The sequence below is a fragment of the Eutrema salsugineum genome, unplaced genomic scaffold, assembly GCF_000478725.1.
Source record: "Eutrema salsugineum unplaced genomic scaffold, Eutsalg1_0 scaffold_14, whole genome shotgun sequence".
Taxonomy (NCBI): domain Eukaryota; kingdom Viridiplantae; phylum Streptophyta; class Magnoliopsida; order Brassicales; family Brassicaceae; genus Eutrema; species Eutrema salsugineum.
Window position 1 is genome coordinate 9,078,895 of NW_006256877.1, and position 19,957 is coordinate 9,098,851.

The window sequence follows — 19,957 nt, forward strand, 5'->3', positions numbered from 1 at the left end:
CTAAATACCCACTGATACTAATATATTTGCACCTAAAATCTCAAACCAAATCTCAAAAACATACAAGAAACGACAATAACCGACAGTAATACATACATGATTTATAACCGTACGTATCATATATATATATACAAGCAACTAGAAACTTGGATAAATATCAATTAACCGACTTGTTTAGAGGTAGTATTCCAAAAAACAGAGTACATAAACTTGGAACTTCGGCAAATATTTGTGTCTATACACGCTACATATTAGTCAGAGTTTCCTTCCTATGATCTTATCCAACTGGTTCTAATATATTTTCACCTAACTTCTCAAACCAAATATTATAAAGTATGGTTCAAAATTTACTACTAATCAGACGTGCTCTCTTACGCACGCAGCCTCTGTTCTAGATAGCCGGAAGTCGAGATTTGCTAGCCAGCCCGGTAGGCCCAGTAAGCCTGGTAAGCTAGTCTAGGAAAGCCAATGAAAGTGTAGCTGCTCTGAGTTTGTTGGTTCCCCTTCCGATGCAGCTGATGTAGTTAATAAAATCTCAAAAAGTAGTTAAGATTATCTCCAATGGCTAGTTGAATAAAATTATAAAATTATTCAACTGTTTAATTAATACAATTGGGAGTTGAAACAATTGTTGAAAATGAAGTGGATTCAATTTGGTTGAAACTATTGAACTAGTTGAATATTGCTGACTGAACAAAAAAAGTAGGGAAAAAATTAAAGATTTGCGCAGAGAAGAAAAAAATTGGAGACAACTGGCATATAATGGTTGGTTAAAAAAATGGTGTAAAACAAAATTAAGATAATGATATTTGCTGTGTTGTTATTGGTTGTTAAGATTTTGTACTTTTTTTTCTTATCCAGATTATCCGATATCAATTATTTAGTCGTAAATTATTATTTTTAAAAAATTATACCAAAATTCATCATTTTTCATACTCTATAAATAGAGACTTGGTTCATTTAATTTGGATACAAAAAAAAACTTATCTTTTTACTATATTTTTCTTATTAGCCTCCAATAAACTCTTGTTTCATATCTTTTATCCGTTTTTTTTACTCAAATGGATTCTAATAATAATCTTTTTAACACCCAAAATTCTAATAACTATCGTTTTAACTACCCAAATCCCAACAATTATCAATTTCAAAATCAATCTTCCAACCAACCCCCAAAAAAATACCAAATTATGGTACGCTGTTGATATACGATATGACACAAAGGGACAAAACAATAATTAGATCGGAAATTGGGATTTATTGATATCAGATCGGATTAATACAACTGTGTTCGTTTATGAGAATGATAAACGAACTAAGACTTAAGAAACTAAGAAGCTAGTAATATCATGAGTTCTCACTCTCTAAGTCTCTTTTGATTTTTCTTGTCTCTTCTGGTGTCGATTCCTCTCCCCTTATATATGTGCTCTAAGTCGGTCTTCACGGGATATCTCCTTGATATGGGACTGAGAGGACTTTCTTTTTCTCTCGGGAGTTTCTTTTTACGTACAAGAGTTTCTTTTTTCATCCGATCTCAGCATCCTTCTCGATTTCTTTGAGAAGTTCCGACCGACTTCGCGTTAATGGGCCATGTTCGGCCCAGGAGCTCGTTCGGCCCAATCTTCCCAGTACAGTTCTTTTGTCAACCGGGCTTAATTCGTGCCGATCTCTGTTTGTACCGGGGAAAACTGGGGATGTGGTTTTCACCTCCAACAGTCACCCCACCCGGGTCCGGCGAAAGGGGTTACAAATCGAGCTCAGCAGAATCAGTCGATTCGCTTTCCCAGGTGTTTGAAAACCCTAATTTAATGTAGCGCGTGAAATCTGGAAATTTAAAAAAATCGAGGAACTACGATTCCCACTGTTGCTTAATAACACGAAGCCTGCTTCGCTTTCATCATTTCTGCTTCAGCATATAAAAGGTACGCCGCTCTTACTTCTCTCTAGAATTGTTTCTCTCTCTAGTTTTTTGTTTGTTAGATCTCTTAGTTCTCGCCGCCGTTCTCCTTGAATTTTCCAATCAACCTTCAAACTTTCCAATCCATCTTCAAGCTTTTCCAATCTACCTTCAAACTTTTCCGATCCATCTTCAAACTTTTCCGAGTTACCTTCATCTTGTTCTTCCTGTTCTTCAATCTTCTTCTTCCGACCTCACTTCCCGATCTAAATTGTCTTCCAATTCCTCTTCAAACGATGTCTCTTCTAATCAAATCCTTCCAGAAAATCATCGCGAACCCTCCAAACCCAGCTCCTCATCTCAGACTTCTAGGTTGGCGAGTAGTCCCCCGACCTTAACTCGTAAGAACTCCAGGTCGGCGGGCGCTGGAAGTAGCCAACCTAAACTGACCATAAAACCGCCTGAGCAGTTGGTGAATGAGGCTAGGGAAACAAGGGCCCAAAGTACTTCAGACGCTGACGATGACGACGAAGTCAAGGGGGCTGACGAACTCGAGGGAGGAGACCTCGATGAGAGAGATAATGCCAAGATCGGTGTCGAAGCCCAAACAGTTGACGTTGCTTCCGCATCAACGCCAGCTCGGGAAACCGTCGGTCCTTACGATGTGCCCGCATCTTCCCTGTCTCCAGAGATGATTTGCACCGCACTCGAAGCATGCAGACTCACGAAAGGTGCTGCCTACATTTCCCCTGACGCCGGAGATTGCCCGTGGAATGCTCTCGAAGATTTCATCTGCGTCTACTTGGCTACTTCACCTTATGCGGATTGACGCTTCCGATCCCTTCTCGTCTGCTAGGATACTGCAATTGACGCGGTGTGGCTCTCTTGCAGATGATGCCGACATCGGTGCCAAACTACACGGGTACCGATCTCTGGGTGTCGAGCTGAACCAAGATCCAACCAATCAACTTTTTGAGGATCTCTTCTCGGTTAACCTGCATCCGACGAAGGATTGATTCTTTTCGGCCAACGCCAAGCCTCCGAGAGATATTGTCACCGGCGTGAAGTCCCGCAAATACAGCGGTTGGGAGTCGCACTACTTCTTCCTCGAGATTAATGATCTCACCGTTAGAGAAACTGATATCCCCGTTTAGTCGGAGTGGGGGATTCTGATTGGTAGCTTTAGACGAACTAAACTTTTGTTCTCAGTTGTGCAGGTCGGCATCTCCCAAGTGTTCTTCTTAACTCCGCACCCACAACAGGATTCCAACTGCTTTTAGCAAAGCCGGTAAACGCTACTGGTTCGAAGCGTGGGAAAACATTCTACGACGCCGAGCAAAGAAATCTGGTATGTGTTACTTAGTTGTTTTCCTTCTTTTTTTAACTTTAATTTATCCTAACTCATCCTCACATTCTCTTTTCTTTTCTTTCTTTTAGTTAAGGATCCGAAACCCCTTAAACCGAAGAGTCGAGCTAAGAAGTCGCGTCCTCCTCCTAGTCGATCAGCTCCAAAGCCGCGCACCAAACGCTCAGCCAACAAACCCTCAGAGATGCGTTCGCTTGACAAAATCCCGACCTTGTTTGACGACGATGAGCCGAACAATGCGGTTCAAGACCCCATTCCTACTACTGATCAGGGGGTTGAACCGAGGGTTGACGAGGTGCCTCCGGTTACAAACTCACCTGATCTAGCTGGTCAGAAAAATACAAGGAAGAGGAAGTCCTCGAAGAAATCTAAGAGGGCAGAAGGCATTCCCCAGTGATAGATAAGACTTTTTAGAGTCTCAGGGCTATCAATCCCCTTGTCAAAGTAGCACAAAGAGGTTAATCAATCCAAGAATGTGGTGATAGACACTAAGCTATATGATCAAGTTTTTAATTCAAGCAAACAAGAGTGGGTTTTGGTTAACTAATGACAACTAACAAACTTAAACAGGTTTAAAGACTAATGACAATGACTAATCAAGAACTAAGCAATGACAAATGATGTGAATATGATATGATGGAGGCATGAGATTCTAGACATGATAGTTGGTTAGGGTGCTTTGGTGCTAAACTAGAAATGCAAATGACAATGATGAGACATGATTCAAATGATTAAGAACTCAAATCTAGGTTAATCCTCTCATGAAGGTATTAACCCCTATACTAATCCATTTTCAAACCAAATTCCCATTTGTGAAACATGAATCAATATGCATTAACAAACAGCTCTTAATGATCATTCAAGCAAATAACAATACATCATCATGCAGAAAAATGCTTAAACCTCTAATACAGCTCTTTCAGGAATTTCATCAAACACTTTTGGTGCATGAAATTCCCAGAATCTAGATCTCAAGTGATTATCAAGGACCTAGCATAGAGAACAGCTGTTTAGAGAGATGAATCAATGAATCTAGCCCTAAGCACTCCTAATCTAACACTTTAGCACCCTAACCTACACATCTAGAACCTCATTAGGGTGACTACTCACTAATCATACTAATCTCTCTTAAACCTTTGCAAGTTGAGAAGATTAGCATGATTAATGATGAGAAATGGAGATGGAGATGATAGATTCAAAAGAAAACAGCTTTAAACACCCAGATCTCTTTAAACTCTCTTGATTAAACACTCAAATATAGATATTTCTCTTCTTAATGGAGTCTTTCACAAAAGAGGCAAGAGACAAAGGGAATAAAACTTAATCCTCTCCCAAAAAACCCTAAAAAGTATTTATACTTCCTTAAAAACGAACCGGGTCAGCCCGAAACAAACCGGGTCCTGACCCGGCTTTAATGGATAAAGTGGGAATTACTGCGGGTTGGTCCAGTATGTCCCAGGTCGCACACCTAAGTCGCAGTAGATGAAGACTTGTCTTGTGAAGCCTGAATCGCCTTGTCTTAGCCGCACGCCTAAGTAGGAGTGTTTTGCGAGTGTTGCTGCGGCTTGGTCTCCTTCCTCTCCAACTCGCAGGGCTAAGGCGGTTTCTGGGGAATGTACAAACTGTGCGGGTTGGTCTCTATTGCACCTAGGTCGCAGGCTCAAGTCGGAGTGATTTGCGAGTGATCGTGCGGCATAGTTCCAGGCGCGGCTAACTCGCATGCCTAAGTCGCACGATTGTGGACTTAGCATTTCTCTTGCTCGGGAGCTTCAGATCTCTTCCAGTGATAGTTTACCCGCACATTTCAACTCGCAGCATCAGCATTCAGGCGTTCATCTTCAGGCCTGCGGGTTAACCAAGTCGCAAGACCATCTCGCAGCATCCAGAGCAGCTTAGACCACTTCGCATTCCGGAGAGTGTAACTCCTATGAGACTTGTCCGAATTGAATGATTTCGGTTGCAGAAGACAGAAGACTCATTTATCTCCAATTTTGGTGAAGGAAGCTTCGGTGCTTGGGAAGTGTAAGGCTTCCTGGAGGGCACATCTTTGCAGTGCATGTACACGACCAGAGAGAGGCGTCTAGACATGTGTCCATTCCGGAGACCGTATCTTCCTGCTCATAGATCCGAATTGAATGCTCTTGGACGTTCTGGAAAGAATACTCAAATGTCTCTGATTCTCATGAAGGACCCGGAAACTGAATCGGCCTGGAAGTGCACCGTCCTTCGCATCCTTCAGAACTGATCTGCTCGGTCCGGAATACCTGCGAGATAGGGGTTCCTTCCGACGAGCTTATCTCTCTGATCATGCGTCCGAATTCCACGATTCCACTTGCTATGAGACCGTGATGCAATGCTCTCCAACTTCTATGAAGCACCCGCCGTCTGAATCGGACCGGAAGGTTCCCCGGACAGGCGATTCCTGAGACATGTTTGCACCCAGAGATTTTGGCCGATACACTTCATTCGCGGTACATGAAAATGGCCGGTAAAGCTTCCCGCGGTACATGAAAATGGCCGGTAAAACCTTCCTGGCCAGCGAGAATGGCCGATAACCTCCATAGACCCAATTTTTCCACTTTTTCAAGCTTTGCTCACCATTCCACTTCCTGGATTCATCTTTTCAGCTCCAAATTCACCTGATAGACACTCAAAACATGCAAAGACTCATTGGGACCTAATGCATCTCCTAAGTTCTAAAACAAACCCTAAGGACCTAAAATGCATGAAATAAAACATGATTTGGAATGATTTATGCAACCTAAATGATGCAAATTATGAACATATCAACTCCCCCACACTTGTCCTTTGCTTGTCCTCAAGCAAAAAGAGCAAATGAGAGAAAGAGGTTGTATGCAATGGGAGTTCACATTTTCTTTTTGAGAGAAGTGATCACAATGAGAATTCAAGTTCATGCTCAATTATGCAATGCAAAGTCATACTCAGATATATATCAACTCAGCAAGGAATCTCCACAAGTTCTTCTCTCTCTCAACTCTTTCACATTCATTAACCTTTTATCAGGTGGATCTCATGATGCAAGGTTTAAACAAGCTGGCTTGGCTAGGGAGAGGCTATGAGATTAAAATGATCTCATCAGTGTTCAAGTGGGTTAAATGCAGCAAAGGGATCTCTCTATGAATGATCAAACTTTGGCAGAATGCTAAAGGTAAAAAGCAACCTATGCATACAAGGGAAAAGACTCATCACACCCCACCCTCTACTCAAAGCTTCCTCACTTGCTCAAAAATCCTCACTTTTCACTCTCATTTTCCTCTCACTAGGGGATTTACTTTTCACTTTTCCTCTCAAGTCTTGGAACTCAAACTTTACACAGCTCTTTTTCTTTTACAACTTCTAGCCTCTTCTTTCTTTCTTAACAAAACATTTGAGCCTTTTGGCTTCTTTTCTTCCTTTTTTACTTAGAGGCTAGACTCTTTCTTTTCAACAAACCAGAGCTCACTTTCTCAAAACACCAAGACTGATTTCTTTTTCTTTCATTCCCCTAGCTATTTTCACTCTCTCTTTCCCACTCATCTCACCTTTTTCCACTCACCAAAAAGTCTTTTCCCCCACACTTATTCCTCGCCAAAACTCTCAGTTCCTTGATGTTGGAACACAGCACTCAATGAGACCTGCCCTTGTCGCTCTAAACCTAACACTTTCTGCTAAGTTTGATCCAAGGTGGCCTTTCAATTCACACACAAACATTGGCTTAAAAGAAGGATGGGTTCAAGGTATGGGAACTGACCCATGATGTGGATTCAGCTACTTGAGCTAAGGAAAAGAGTGGTAAAAACAGTGGTTCTAGCTCAAGTATGTATATTGGTATCCACAAGCTTTTTCAAACAATGCATCATAAGATATTTTCAAGTCATGTTCAAGGTTCCCACTTAATTAGAGTTGAGTTCAATTCAAACTTGCTTCTCAGATTCAAATCATTTCAGACTTTGCAAGCACAGAAAAAGATTCACAAGCATATTCAATTCAAGTTCTCAAAGTGATGTACTCTCTAGAAAACCTATCATTACTCCTTGCAAGATGCAACCTATATGCAAATGCAATCTAGACTCAATCCTAAAAATGAGAATGCAACTACATGATCATTTTGTGTAAATTTTTCAGATTTTTTTCCATTTTTTTGGTTTTTATATGCACTTAGATGAATATGCAACTAGAATGTGACTCAAGACTCAAAGTGTAAAATAAGAAAATAGAAAACATGATTAGTAAAGGATAAAACTCCTCCCCCACACTTAAATAACACAGTCCCTTGTGTTATAAAAGTATGAGAAAGAAGTGAAACCAAAGCAAACAGGCAAAATGCAAAAGAAAAAGAAAGTCTACATGCTATTTACAAGGTTTTGAGTGTTACCTAGTGGCTGTTGAAATCAGACCCCAATGAGTAGGAGGGGTTCGATGTGTGGCCTGACGGTGTTTCCCAAGAATGGTGGCTGGCCTCATCAGTCCCGTCGTCAAGATCTACCCAAGTGGTTCCATATGTGACCAAGGATGTGCAGTTCATGGAACTCTCCCCAACTTCCTCTCTGTTCCTTGGTGAAACCGGTGCTGGAGCCCCACCTTTGCAAGGGTTTTCAAGCTTCTTGATCCTCTTCTTCATCTCCTTGATGCATTTGGCCATCTTGTGGATGGTTTTGTCTTGGTACTTGCACCATTGTTGGAGAATACCAATCTTCTGTTGAGCTCTGAACCCTGAAGTGCCTGGTTCCTCCCAGTTGTGATCATCAAAGTGATATCTGTTTCCACCAAAACGTTTTTGAGGTGGAGGCAGATCATCATCTTGAGCACCAGCTGCACTTGTGGTAGCATCTTCAGCGGTTGCTTTCTTTCCCTTGGAGGCTTCTTCTCTGCAAGCTTGCTTGTATGTGAGGATTGGTGGATCAGTTTGGACATTGTACAGCTCTTCCTTCAGCAAGAAGAAGTGAATGTTCCTTTTAACTTGGACTGTGGTGATGGAGGGATTGGGTAGGAGAACTTGGGCTGGCTCACTGATGAGTGTCTTGAAGTTGTAGACTACCTTGGTACCCACTCTTCCTTGGAGGAAGCCAATCCTACACAAATGTGCTTCATTAATCAGATCAAACTTTGCCTTGTTCTCCTTGAATCTGTACCCCATGGCTTTCAAGATCTTTGTTACCACCCATCCATGGGTCAGCTTTGCATCTTGCTTTGTAGAACCCCACATGCACTTTTTGTAGAACATCAAAGACCTTGCTAATTGAGATGCAAGGCAAAGTGGGTATTCATACCCTTCATAGGGTTCCCCATCTTCATGTGTTGGCATCAGCAGTCTCAGCCCTACACCAAGAAGCATCAGATCTCCTTTGTGAACTCTTCCAACATCAATCTTGAAGTAGAAGCTGTGAGAGAGAATCTTGTGTACATATCTCAGAACTGGATTCCTTATCCAAGAGGCCTTAGCTGTTCCAGCTGTGTACTTCCCAGAAGCAATTGATCTCCATAGAAGTTGGATCTCATCTTTTCTGAGATTGACCTGGTTGGAGAGAAGTTCATTTCTAGGTGCTGAAAACCCAAAGATCTTATTTAATTCTCTGAATGACACTGAATACTCCTTCCCTTTCACAGTAAACTCCACATGTCCAAGCCCATCTCCTTGAATGATTCTTGAATCCCTTGGGTAGTAAATGAAAGCTTCAAAGGAGGCCAAGAACTCTTGGGACTCTTGCTCATAAGCGATTTCTCTCATCTCCAAAAGTGACTCAACACCCATGTTCCCAAGCAAAGGCTTGACATCTTCATAGAGGCCAATCTTCTTCAGAAAGTCCAAATCAGGGAATCTCCCTTGCTGGATCTCTATCTGCTGAAACTTAGCCAGATAATCAAGTGTTTCTGGTTCAGTTTTCTTGAACTTCTTTGATCCCTCTTCAATGGTGCCTTGGGAACCACCAGCTGAGCTGCTGGAGTCACTTTCAGTCTGTTCACTCTCAGATACCACAGCCAACTGTTGCTTTGTGGTATTCTTTGCACCTTGACCTTTGTCTCTTGGCTTTGAAGTTCCTGAGACCAAACCTTTGCCTTTTGATGCAGGACCCTTCTTCTTGGCCAAAGAGTTGGTTCTTTCAGTCATCTGCCAAGAGATTCTCAAAAATATTGTTAGTACAAGGATAAGCCTCACAAAAGTCTTCAAAATTTTGAAAAAAATTGTTGCAAGAATCGATATCAACAGCACATCAACAAGTTTCTCAAGCTAAGAATCAATCAAATAAATTCATAGCAATGCAAAAACAAGAGTGCAAAGCAGGGACTCAGCAAGAAACCAATTCATCTCTTTAAAAAAAATCGATTTCTTTCATGAATTACTTGCAACAATTTTCAAAATTCAAGAACAAGTAATTACCAACAAAGTGCTCTGTTTTCCAAGACTATCTAGCACCCTAGCATTTATAAAAATAATCCCAAGGTCTAAAACAACCTATCAAAATCGATTCCACACCTTAAAGTTCAAAAATCACCATTGAAGAACATGGAAAGAGATGAGTTTTAACAGGATGGAATACCTTGGGATTAAGATGCAACGAGTTCGAAATGCAATCAGGATGATGTTAAAAACTCAAAAACGAGCTCAGAGCACTTTGAATCAACAATTTTGGTGGAGAAATGAGAGAGATATGGTGAAAACAATGGAGAGAAATGAGAGAGAGAGTTGCAAACTCGGGTTTGTTGTGAGGAAGAGAGAGTGTGGGACAGGGTGAAGCCCTTGGACTGGTGGTCAATAGATCTATTTTGACCAGTCAAGGCTTTGACCCGTCCTTTTCTCATTGACCGGCCTTCTTCTCTCTTTTGTGCGTCCGGGAACCGTCGGGATCGAGCCGTGTGACCGTCTCGGTGCAGAACCGGAAATATTTTTGTGCTACCTGGTAATCCTCTGTCTAACCCGCACAACCATCCCGCAGCCTTTGGTACTTAGGCATTCTGGCCGTTCCTCTTTTTGCTGCGGCTTGGTCTTCATATTCCCAGCTGACCCGGAGTAAATTGAGAGTGCATGTGCGACTTGGTTTCCTATGTTCCCAGGTAGCACAACTATGCCGCAGACTTTTGGACTTAAACAAAACGGCCTTTCTTTTCCTGCTGCGACCTGATGTTCATGTTCCCAGCTAGCACGCTCATCTTGGAGTAAATTCCGAGTATATGTGCGGGTTGGTCTTCTTTACTCCCAGGTAGCACGCTTAACTCGCAGGTTTTGGGACTTAAACTCTTTGGCCTCCCTTACTTCCCAGCTAGCACGCCCATCTTGGAGTAAATTCCGAGTATATGTGCGAGTTAGCTCCCTTTGTTTCCAGGTAGCACGACCATGTCGCAGGGTTTGTTACTTAGAAAACTCGGCCATCTCTCTTTTGCTGCGGCATGGAACTCTTGCCTCCCAGGTAGCACACCTAAACCGCAGGGTTTTGTCACTTAAGCTCCTTGGCCGTTCTCTTCATGCTGCGACCTGGCCTCCATGTTCCTAGCTAGCACAGCTGTCCCGGAGTGAATTTCGAATCTTCATGCGGCTTGGACTCCTTTCTTTTAACCCGCAGCACCAGCTAGCACAGTTTTGGACTTAGGCGTTTTGGACTCCTTCTGTTTAGTGCGGCCTGGCCTTCTTCTTTCCAGGTAGCACGACCATCTCGGAGTGAATTGCGAATGATCGTGCGACTTAGCCTCCTTGGGTTTCAGGCCGCAGCACCAGGTCGCACAGTTTAGCACTTAGAACTCTCGGCCTTCTTCTTTCTGGTGCGGCTCAGCTTCCATGCTTCTAGGTCGCACACTCAAGCCGGAGTAAATTCCGAATAGATGTGCGGCCTAGCTTCCTCTCTTCTGACCCGCACTCCCAAGCCGCAGTAACTGGCACTTAAACATGTCGGGCTTCTCATGGTTTCGTGCGGCCAGGGTCCTTTAACACCAGGTAGCATGCCCAGGCCGGAGTAAATCGCGAGTCTTGCTGCGGCCTGGGCTCTTCATGCACTAACCCGCACACCTAGGTAGCACTGAGGCATTCTTCAAGTTTTTTCTGGCTTTAAAAAGTCCTCTCAGCTCTCTCACATGCTCCATTCCATTCATCACATCACAAGCTAATGTTCTCCAAGGATCACCTAGTACCTGAGACCAACTCACAAAACCCATCAAAAAGTTCTAAAACATAAAGGAAAAGAGAAGAAATACAAAGAACTATGTACAAAGATAAGCTTGGGGTGTCTCCCAAGAGCACTTTGTTTAAAGTCTCTAAGTTTGACTTTGAGAACCTGTTTAACAGGCTGGTGGATCAAGAAGAGGAACTGTTGTAGCTTCCTCTTTCCCTTGTGAAACTAAGTAATGCTTGATTCTCTGTCCATTCACCACAAATTCCTGACCATTCTTTCCTTCCAAGACAATGGCACCATAAGGCCTCACTTCAAGAACTTTGAAAGGTCCAGACCACCTAGACTTAAGCTTTACTGGAAACAACTTAAGTCTAGAGTTGAAAAGCAACACCAAATCACCATTCTTGAACTCTCTTTTCAGAATCTTTTGGTCATGCAGGACCTTGGTCTTCTCCTTATAGATCTTTGAGATTTCAAAAGCCTCAAGCCTAATCTCCTCAAGTTCATGAAGTTGCATGATCCTTTTCTCTTGAGCTGTCTTGATATCAAAGTTCAACAACTTTACAGCCCACATGGCCTTGTATTCCAGCTCAACAGGAAGGTGGCAGCTCTTCCCATATAGCAAACTGAATGGTGATGTTCCAATTGGAGTTTTAAAGGCAGTCCTGTAAGCCCACAATGCATCATCTACCCTTTTGCTCCAATCTTTTCTGCTTGAGCTAACAGTTCTCTCAAGAATGGCTTTGATCTGTCTGTTGGATACTTCAACCTGGCCACTAGTTTGAGGATGATATGGAGTAGCTATCTTGTGTTTAACTCCATGCTTCCTCAATAAACCTTCCAGAGTCTTGTTCACAAAATGGGATCCTCCATCAGAGATGACAACCCTTGGAACTCCAAACCTTGGGAAGATGATGCTCTTGAACAGCTTCACTACAACCTTGGAATCATTGGTAGGGGAAGCAATGGCCTCAACCCATTTGGACACATAGTCCACAGCAACAAGTATGTACTGATTCCCATAGGATGAAATGAAGGGCCCCATAAAGTCAATCCCCCAGCAATCAAAGATCTCAACTTCCAGAATGGGGTTTTGAGGCATCTCACTTCTCTTAGATATGTTCCCATGCCTCTGACAGGCATCACATGCTGAAACCACCAACTGGGCATCTTTGAACATTGTAGGCCACCAAAACCCACTTTGAAGAACCTTTGCCACAGTTTTGAATGCCCCCATGTGACCTCCAAAAGCAGAACCATGACATTCTTGCAACACAGGTTGCATCTCCTCTTCGGCAAGACACCTTCTGTACAGCTGATCCTTGTTCAGAACATAAAGGTAGGGCTCATCCCAATGGTATCTCTGGACATCTCTGAAGAACTTTTTCCTCTTGTAAGCATCCAATTCAGGAGGCTCCACCCCACATGCAAGATAGTTCACTATGTCTGCAAACCAAGGCATCCTCCTTTCTTGAATGCTCTCTACTTCCTCAAACTCCAAGTAGGAATGGAGCACCATCAGAGACTCTTCAGGCAAAGCATCATCTATGGGGACTTTTTCTTCAATCCTTAGCCTTGAGAGATGGTCTGCAGCCCCATTCTCAATGCCCTTTTTATCAAGCACCTCCATATCAAACTCTTGGAGCAATAAAACCCATCTCAACAGCCTTGGCTTGGCATCTTTCTTGGTCATCAAGTACCTGAGGGCTGCATGATCAGTATACACAATGACCTTTGATCCCACCAGGTAGCTTCTGAACTTATCAAAGGCAAAAACTATTGCCAGCATTTCCTTTTCAGTTGTAGCATACTTCTCTTGGGCAGAGTCAAGTGTTCTACTTGCATAGTAGATCACATGCAGCTTCTTGTCTTTATTTTGTCCAAGTACTGCTCCAACAGCAAAGTCAGAAGCATCTGTCATGACCTCAAAAGGTAGGGACCAGTCTGGTGCCTGAACTATTGGTGCACTAACCAATGCCTCCTTGATCAACTTAAAGGCTTCTTCACATTCAGCATCAAAGATGAAATCCACCTCCTTACACAACAGTCTTGTTAAGGGCCTGGCAATCCTTGAGAAGTCCTTTATGAATCTTCTATAAAACCCTGCATGACCAAGGAAGCTCCTTATCCCTTTAACTGAAGTGGGGGTTTGCAGATTCACCATCACTTCCACCTTTGCCTTATCAACCTCAATACCCTTTTCAGAGATCTTGTGCCCAAGAACTATTCCTTCTTGCACCATGAAATGACACTTCTCCCAGTTCAGCACCAAGTTGTGCTGCTCACATCTCTCCAACACCTGTGTCAAATTAGAGAGACAATCCGAGAAGGAGGAGCCATAGACACTAAAGTCATCCATGAACACCTCAACTTTCTCTTCAATAATGTCAGAGAAAATGTGCATCATACATCTTTGAAAAGTGGCCGGTGCATTACATAAACCGAAGGGCATTCTCCTATAAGCATAAGTGCCATAAGGGCATGTGAATGTTGTTTTCTCTTGATCCCGGGGGTCTATGGGAATTTGGAAGAACCCCGAGTACCCATCGAGAAAACAAAAATAAGGATGATTAGCTAACCTTTCAAGCATTTGATCAATGAATGGTAAAGGGAAATGATCTTTTCTAGAAGCAGAATTCAATTTCCTATAGTCAATGCACATGCGATGGCCAGTTATGGTTCTTTGAGCTATGAGTTCATCCTTATCGTTTTTCACCACTGTGATCCCACCTTTCTTGGGCACAACATGAACAGGGTCACCCATCTTGAGTCAGAGATTGGGTAAATTATCCCTGCCTCAAGAAGCTTTAGTATCTCCTTCTTAACCACTTCCCTAAGGTTGGGGTTAAGTCTTCGTTGATGCTCAATAGAGGACATAGATTGGTCCTCTAGGTGGATCCTATGGGTGCAAATGTCAGGAGAGATCCCTCTAATATCAGCCAAAGAATACCCTATGGCTCTCCTGAACTTTCTTATTTCATTAAGCAATGCACTCTCTTGATCCTCTAATAGGCTATCATTGATGATGACAGGATATGTGGAGTTTAAGCCTAAGAAAGCATACCTGAGCCCTGTTGGTAGAGGCTTGAGCTCAACAGAGGGTGCATCAGCCTCATTCCAGTCCTGGTCCAAGCTGCTTTGGCTGGTGACTGATTCCTTGATAGCAAAAACTTCAGAGCCACTTTGTTCCAGCTCCAAAAACCTTGTTTCAGGACCCAGCTCTCTTGCATTGTCCAGATACAGCTTATACCCTTCACTTGCTTCAGCCAAGAGCTCATTGTCTCCTTGTTCTTGAGTTAGAGCAGCTTGAAGAGGATCCTCAGTGTTCAGCTCCTCCAGCAACTCATCAGCCAACTGGTCCATTGTCTCCACATAGAAACATTGACCTTCAATGGTGGGTTTCTTCATCATCTCATTCACATCAAACTTGAGCCTTTCAGACCCAAATTGAAGCTCTATTATCCCACCTCTCACATCAATAATAGCTCCTGCAGTGGCTAAGAATGGCCTGCCCAAGATGAGAGGATCTACTGGTTCCTCATCCATTTCCAGCACAACAAAATCTTTTGGAACCTCAAAACCACCTATCTTGACAGGTAGATCTTCCAACATACCAACAGGCAATCTAACCGATCTATCTGCAAGGATAAGAGAGATCCTTGCAGGCTTGAACACTCTAAAGCCCAGCTTCTTTGCTATGGAGAATGGCATCAAGCTGACTGATGCTCCTAGATCACAAAGACATCCAGAGAATAGAAGAGGTCCAATGGCACAAGGGAGTGTGAAACTCCCTGGATCAGTTAACTTCCTTGGGATGGACTTCTTCTGAATGATAGCACTGCATTCATGACTTAGTACTACCATGCCTTGAAGCTCTTTTGTCTTGTTCAGAATGGTATCCTTCAAGAACTTCCCCATCTTTGGCATCATTAAGAATGCATCAATGAGAGGCATTGTGAGTGGTGTCTCTTTGAGTGCCTTCTCAAATACAGCTCTTGCCTTATTCACTAGTTGCTTCTTAAATCTCCCTGGAAATGGGAGCTTGGGTTGGTATGGAGGTGGTGGCATATACTTCTTCTCTGGTTCTGGTTCCTTTGCTACCTCTTTACCCTTTTCTGTCCTTGGTTTCTCAGCAACTTGATCATCCTTTAAGGCTGCCTCCCCCTCAGGTTGATCATTGTCCTCAATGATCACTTTGTTGTTCTCAATACCAGGTAACTCCTTGCCACTCCTCAGTGTAATGGCTTTGGCATATTCCTTGGGGTTGGGTTCTGGATTTCCAGGTAGGTGACCTTGGTTCCTTGAGCTTGATGCCTGGTTTTGCTTCAGTTCCTTGATTTCCTGCTGCATAGTCTGTTGACCCTGAAGTAGTTGTTGCAGAATACCAACCATATCTGTACCCATCTGTGGCTGCTGTTGAACCATTGGTGGCTGAAACTGTTGTTGAACCGGCGCCTGCTGTTGGAACTGTGGTGGACCAAACCCTGGTGGTGCCTTTGGCTGCTGTGAAGTGTAACCAGAGCCCTGAAATGGTTGCTGTTGCTGACCAAAACTCTGATTCTGACCAAATTGATTCTTGGGTTGGAATGACCCTTGAAAGTTGTTCTTGGGAACAAAGTTCTTTGGAGCTTGAGAATTGGGATAGACCTGGTCTTGTGGGTTAGCTACATTGGTGTTCCTGTAAGAGAGGTTTGGATTGGCATTACCATACTGATATCTTTGGAACCTCTGATTCCCAATGTAGTTGAGCTCCTCTTGGGTAAGACCTTCTTCACTTATGTTCTCAAAGATTTGAGAAGGTTCCTCATACTCTCCAACAAAATGCATTGGCTTCTGAGTGGTGAATTTCAGCTTGTCTAATTCACTCCTCAACTCCTTAGCTTCTCTGGTGAGCCTCTGTTCTGAGCTTGAACCTTCATACCTATTTGATCTGTCATAGTCTTCACCATAAGTATCATTGCTCAATGCTAAGTTCTCCACTAGCTCTAAAGCAGCATGTATCTCTTTACCCAGAAAGTTCCCATTGGAAGCAGTATCCAGCTGGTTTCTAATCTTGGGAAGAGCTCCCCTATACAGTGTGCTGAGAAGAGAAGCCTCACTAAACCCATGGTGTGGGCATTGGTTTGTGTAGCTCCTGAATCTCTCATATGCTTCACAAAAACTCTCATTGCTGTGCTGAGTGAAGCTAGAGATTTGGTTCCTCAGTTTTGCAGTTCTTGAGGTGGAGAAAAACTTAGATAAGAAGGCTTGCTTGCATTGCTCCCAGGTTTGAATGGAGCCTCTTGGAAGATTCTTCTCCCATTGATGAGCTTTATCACCAAGACTGAATGGGAATAGTCTTAGCTTGAAGCTGTCTTCTGAAACTCCAGTTATCTTGGTCAGATCACACACCTTATCAAACTGGTCCAAGTGTTCCAAGGGATCTTCCATTGCTAACCCATGGAACTTTGAGTTCTGGACCATATTCAGCAAAGATGCCTTCACTTCAAAGTTGTTGTTTTGCACAGGTGGTGCCTGAATACCAGCTCCATACTGATGAGAATTGGCCCTGTCATTCTCTCCAACATAGACTTGGGGTTGCTCATATCTCCTTTGCTGTGGTTGGAAAGGGTGGGGTTGGTGGTGCACTTGTTGTCTTTGTTGAACATTGGCCTGATGCCTCTTTTGATGAGCTTGAGCTTGTCCCTGGTGGACATAAGCTTGTTGGTGCACCTGTTCCTGATGAACATTACCCTGATGAAACCCTTGACCAACTCCATTTCCAGCTCCATTACCCTGAGCCTGTTGCTCCTGAACCGGTTGTTCTATATCCACAACGTGGTCTCTTTGTTCTTCCATGTCAGCCTGATCAATCTGTCTACCACGTCTGTCCCTTCTCCTCCTTGGTACCAAAAGGTTGATGTTGTCGTTGAGAGGGAAAGGTGGACCACAGCTTCTTGATCTAGACCTGGTGTTCATACACCTGAAATCACAAACAGAACTTGAAAGGAATCAGTAAAAACAAGAAAGTAAGCACTTGATCTCAAGAACAGATCAGAGCTTAATGCTAAACAAACCACAATTTGGCAACGGCGCCAATTGATAGATAAGACTTTTTAGAGTCTCAGGGCTATCAATCCCCTTGTCAAAGTAGCACAAAGAGGTTAATCAATCCAAGAATGTGGTGATAGACACTAAGCTATATGATCAAGTTCTTAATTCAAGCAAACAAGAGTGGGTTTTGGTTAACTAATGACAACTAACAAACTTAAACAGGTTTAAAGACTAATGACAATGACTAATCAAGAACTAAGCAATGACAAATGATGTGAATATGATATGATGGAGGCATGAGATTCTAGACATGATAGTTGGTTAGGGTGCTTTGGTGCTAAACTAGAAATGCTAATGACAATGATGAGACATGATTCAAATGATTAAGAACTCAAATCTAGGTTAATCCTCTCATGAAGGTATTAACCCCTATACTAATCCATTTTCAAACCAAATTCCCATTTGTGAAACATGAATCAATATGCATTAACAAACAGCTCTTAATGATCATTCAAGCAAATAACAATACATCATCATGCAGAAAAATGCTTAAACCTCTAATACAGCTCTTTCAGGAATTTCATCAAACACTTTTGGTGCATGAAATTCCCAGAATCTAGATCTCAAGTGATTATCAAGGATCTAGCATAGAGAACAGCTATTTAGAGAGATAAATCAATGAATCTAGCCCTAAGCACTCTTAATCTAACACTTTAGCACTCTAACCTACACATCTAGAACCTCATTAGGGTGACTACTCACTAATCATACTAATCTCTCTTAAACCTTTGCAAGTTGAGAAGATTAGCATGATTAATGATGAGAAATGGAGATGGAGATGATAGATTCAAAAGAAAACAGCTTTAAACACCCAGATCTCTTTAAACTCTCTTGATTAAACACTCAAATATAGATATTTCTCTTCTTAATGGAGTCTTTCACAAAAGAGGCAAGAGACAAAGGAAATAAAACTTAATCCTCTCCCAAAAAACCCTAAAAAGTATTTATACTTCCTTAAAAACAAACCGGGTCAGCCCGGAACAAACCGGGTCCTGACCCGGCTTTAATGGATAAAGTGGGAATTACTGCGGGTTGGTCCAGTATGTCCCAGGTCGCACACCTAAGTCGCAGTAGATGAAGACTTGTCTTGTGAAGCCTGAATCGCCTTGTCTTAGCCGCACGCCTAAGTAGGAGTGTTTTGCGAGTGTTGCTGCGGCTTGGTCTCCTTCCTCTCCAACTCGCAGGGCTAAGGCGGTGTCTGGGGAATGTACAAACTGTGCGGGTTGGTCTCTATTGCACCTAGGTCGCAGGCTCAAGTCGGAGTGATTTGCGAGTGATCGTGCGGCATAGTTCCAGGCGCGGCTAACTCGCATGCCTAAGTCGCACGATTGTGGACTTAGCATTTCTCTTGCTCGGGAGCTTCAGATCTCTTCCAGTGATAGTTTACCCGCACATTTCAACTCGCAGCATCAGCATTCAGGCGTTCATCTTCAGGCCTGCGGGTTAACCAAGTCGCAAGACCATCTCGCAGCATCCAGAGCAGCTTAGACCACTTCGCATTCCGGAGAGTGTAACTCCTATGAGACTTGTCCGAATTGAATGATTTCGGTTGCAGAAGACAGAAGACTCATTTATCTCCAATTTTGGTGAAGGAAGCTTCGGTGCTTGGGAAGTGTAAGGCTTCCTGGAGGGCACATCTTTGCAGTGCATGTACACGACCAGAGAGAGGCGTCTAGACATGTGTCCATTCCGGAGACCGTATCTTCCTGCTCATAGATCCGAATTGAATGATCTTGGACGTTCTGGAAATAAGACTCAAATGTCTCTGATTCTCATGAAGGACACGGAAACTGAATCGGCCTGGAAGTGCACCGTCCTTCGCATCCTTCAGAACTGATCTGCTCGGTCCGGAATACCTGCGAGATAGGGGTTCCTTCCGACAAGCTTATCTCTCTTATCACGCGTCCGAATTCCACGATTCCACTTGCTATGAGACCGTGATGCAATGCTCTCCAACTTCTATGAAGCACCCGCCGTCTGAATCGGACCGGAAGGTTCCCCGGACAGGCGATTTCTGAGACATGTTTGCACCCGGAGATTTTGGCCGATACACTTCATTCGCGGTACATGAAAATGGCCGGTAAAGCTTTCCTGGCCAGCGAGAATGGCCGGTAAAACCTTCCTGGCCAGCGAGAATGGCCGATAACCTCCATAGACCCAATTTTTCCACTTTTTCAAGCTTTGCTCACCATTCCACTTCCTGGATTCATCTTTTCAGCTCCAAATTCACCTGATAGACACTCAAAACATGCAAAGACTCATTGGGACCTAATGCATCTCCTAAGTTCTAAAACAAACCCTAAGGACCTAAAATGCATGAAATAAAACATGATTTGGAATGATTTATGCAACATAAATGATGCAAATTATGAACATATCACCCAGCTTCAAGACGCTGATGCCGACCTCAATCCCATTGGCCCCACGACCTCCAAGCTTGCGATTCGTCAAGTCAATGGAAAGCAATGATGCAAGGAATTTAGCTGTGGAATAACTGTAAGC

General features: G+C 43.1%; 1 non-coding gene and 1 pseudogene across 1 annotated transcript; one reads left to right on the forward strand and one right to left on the reverse strand.

The window, feature by feature from the left end:
- Positions 1-98, reverse strand: part of LOC112088493 — a 32,654-nt pseudogene extending 32,556 nt beyond the window's left edge.
- Positions 99-16,463: 16,365 nt separating this feature from the next.
- Positions 16,464-16,570, forward strand: LOC112088799. Its single transcript, XR_002900735.1, has one exon. It is a non-coding gene; the product is annotated as a small nucleolar RNA R71 (small nucleolar RNA).
- The last annotated feature ends 3,387 nt before the right edge of the window (positions 16,571-19,957 follow it).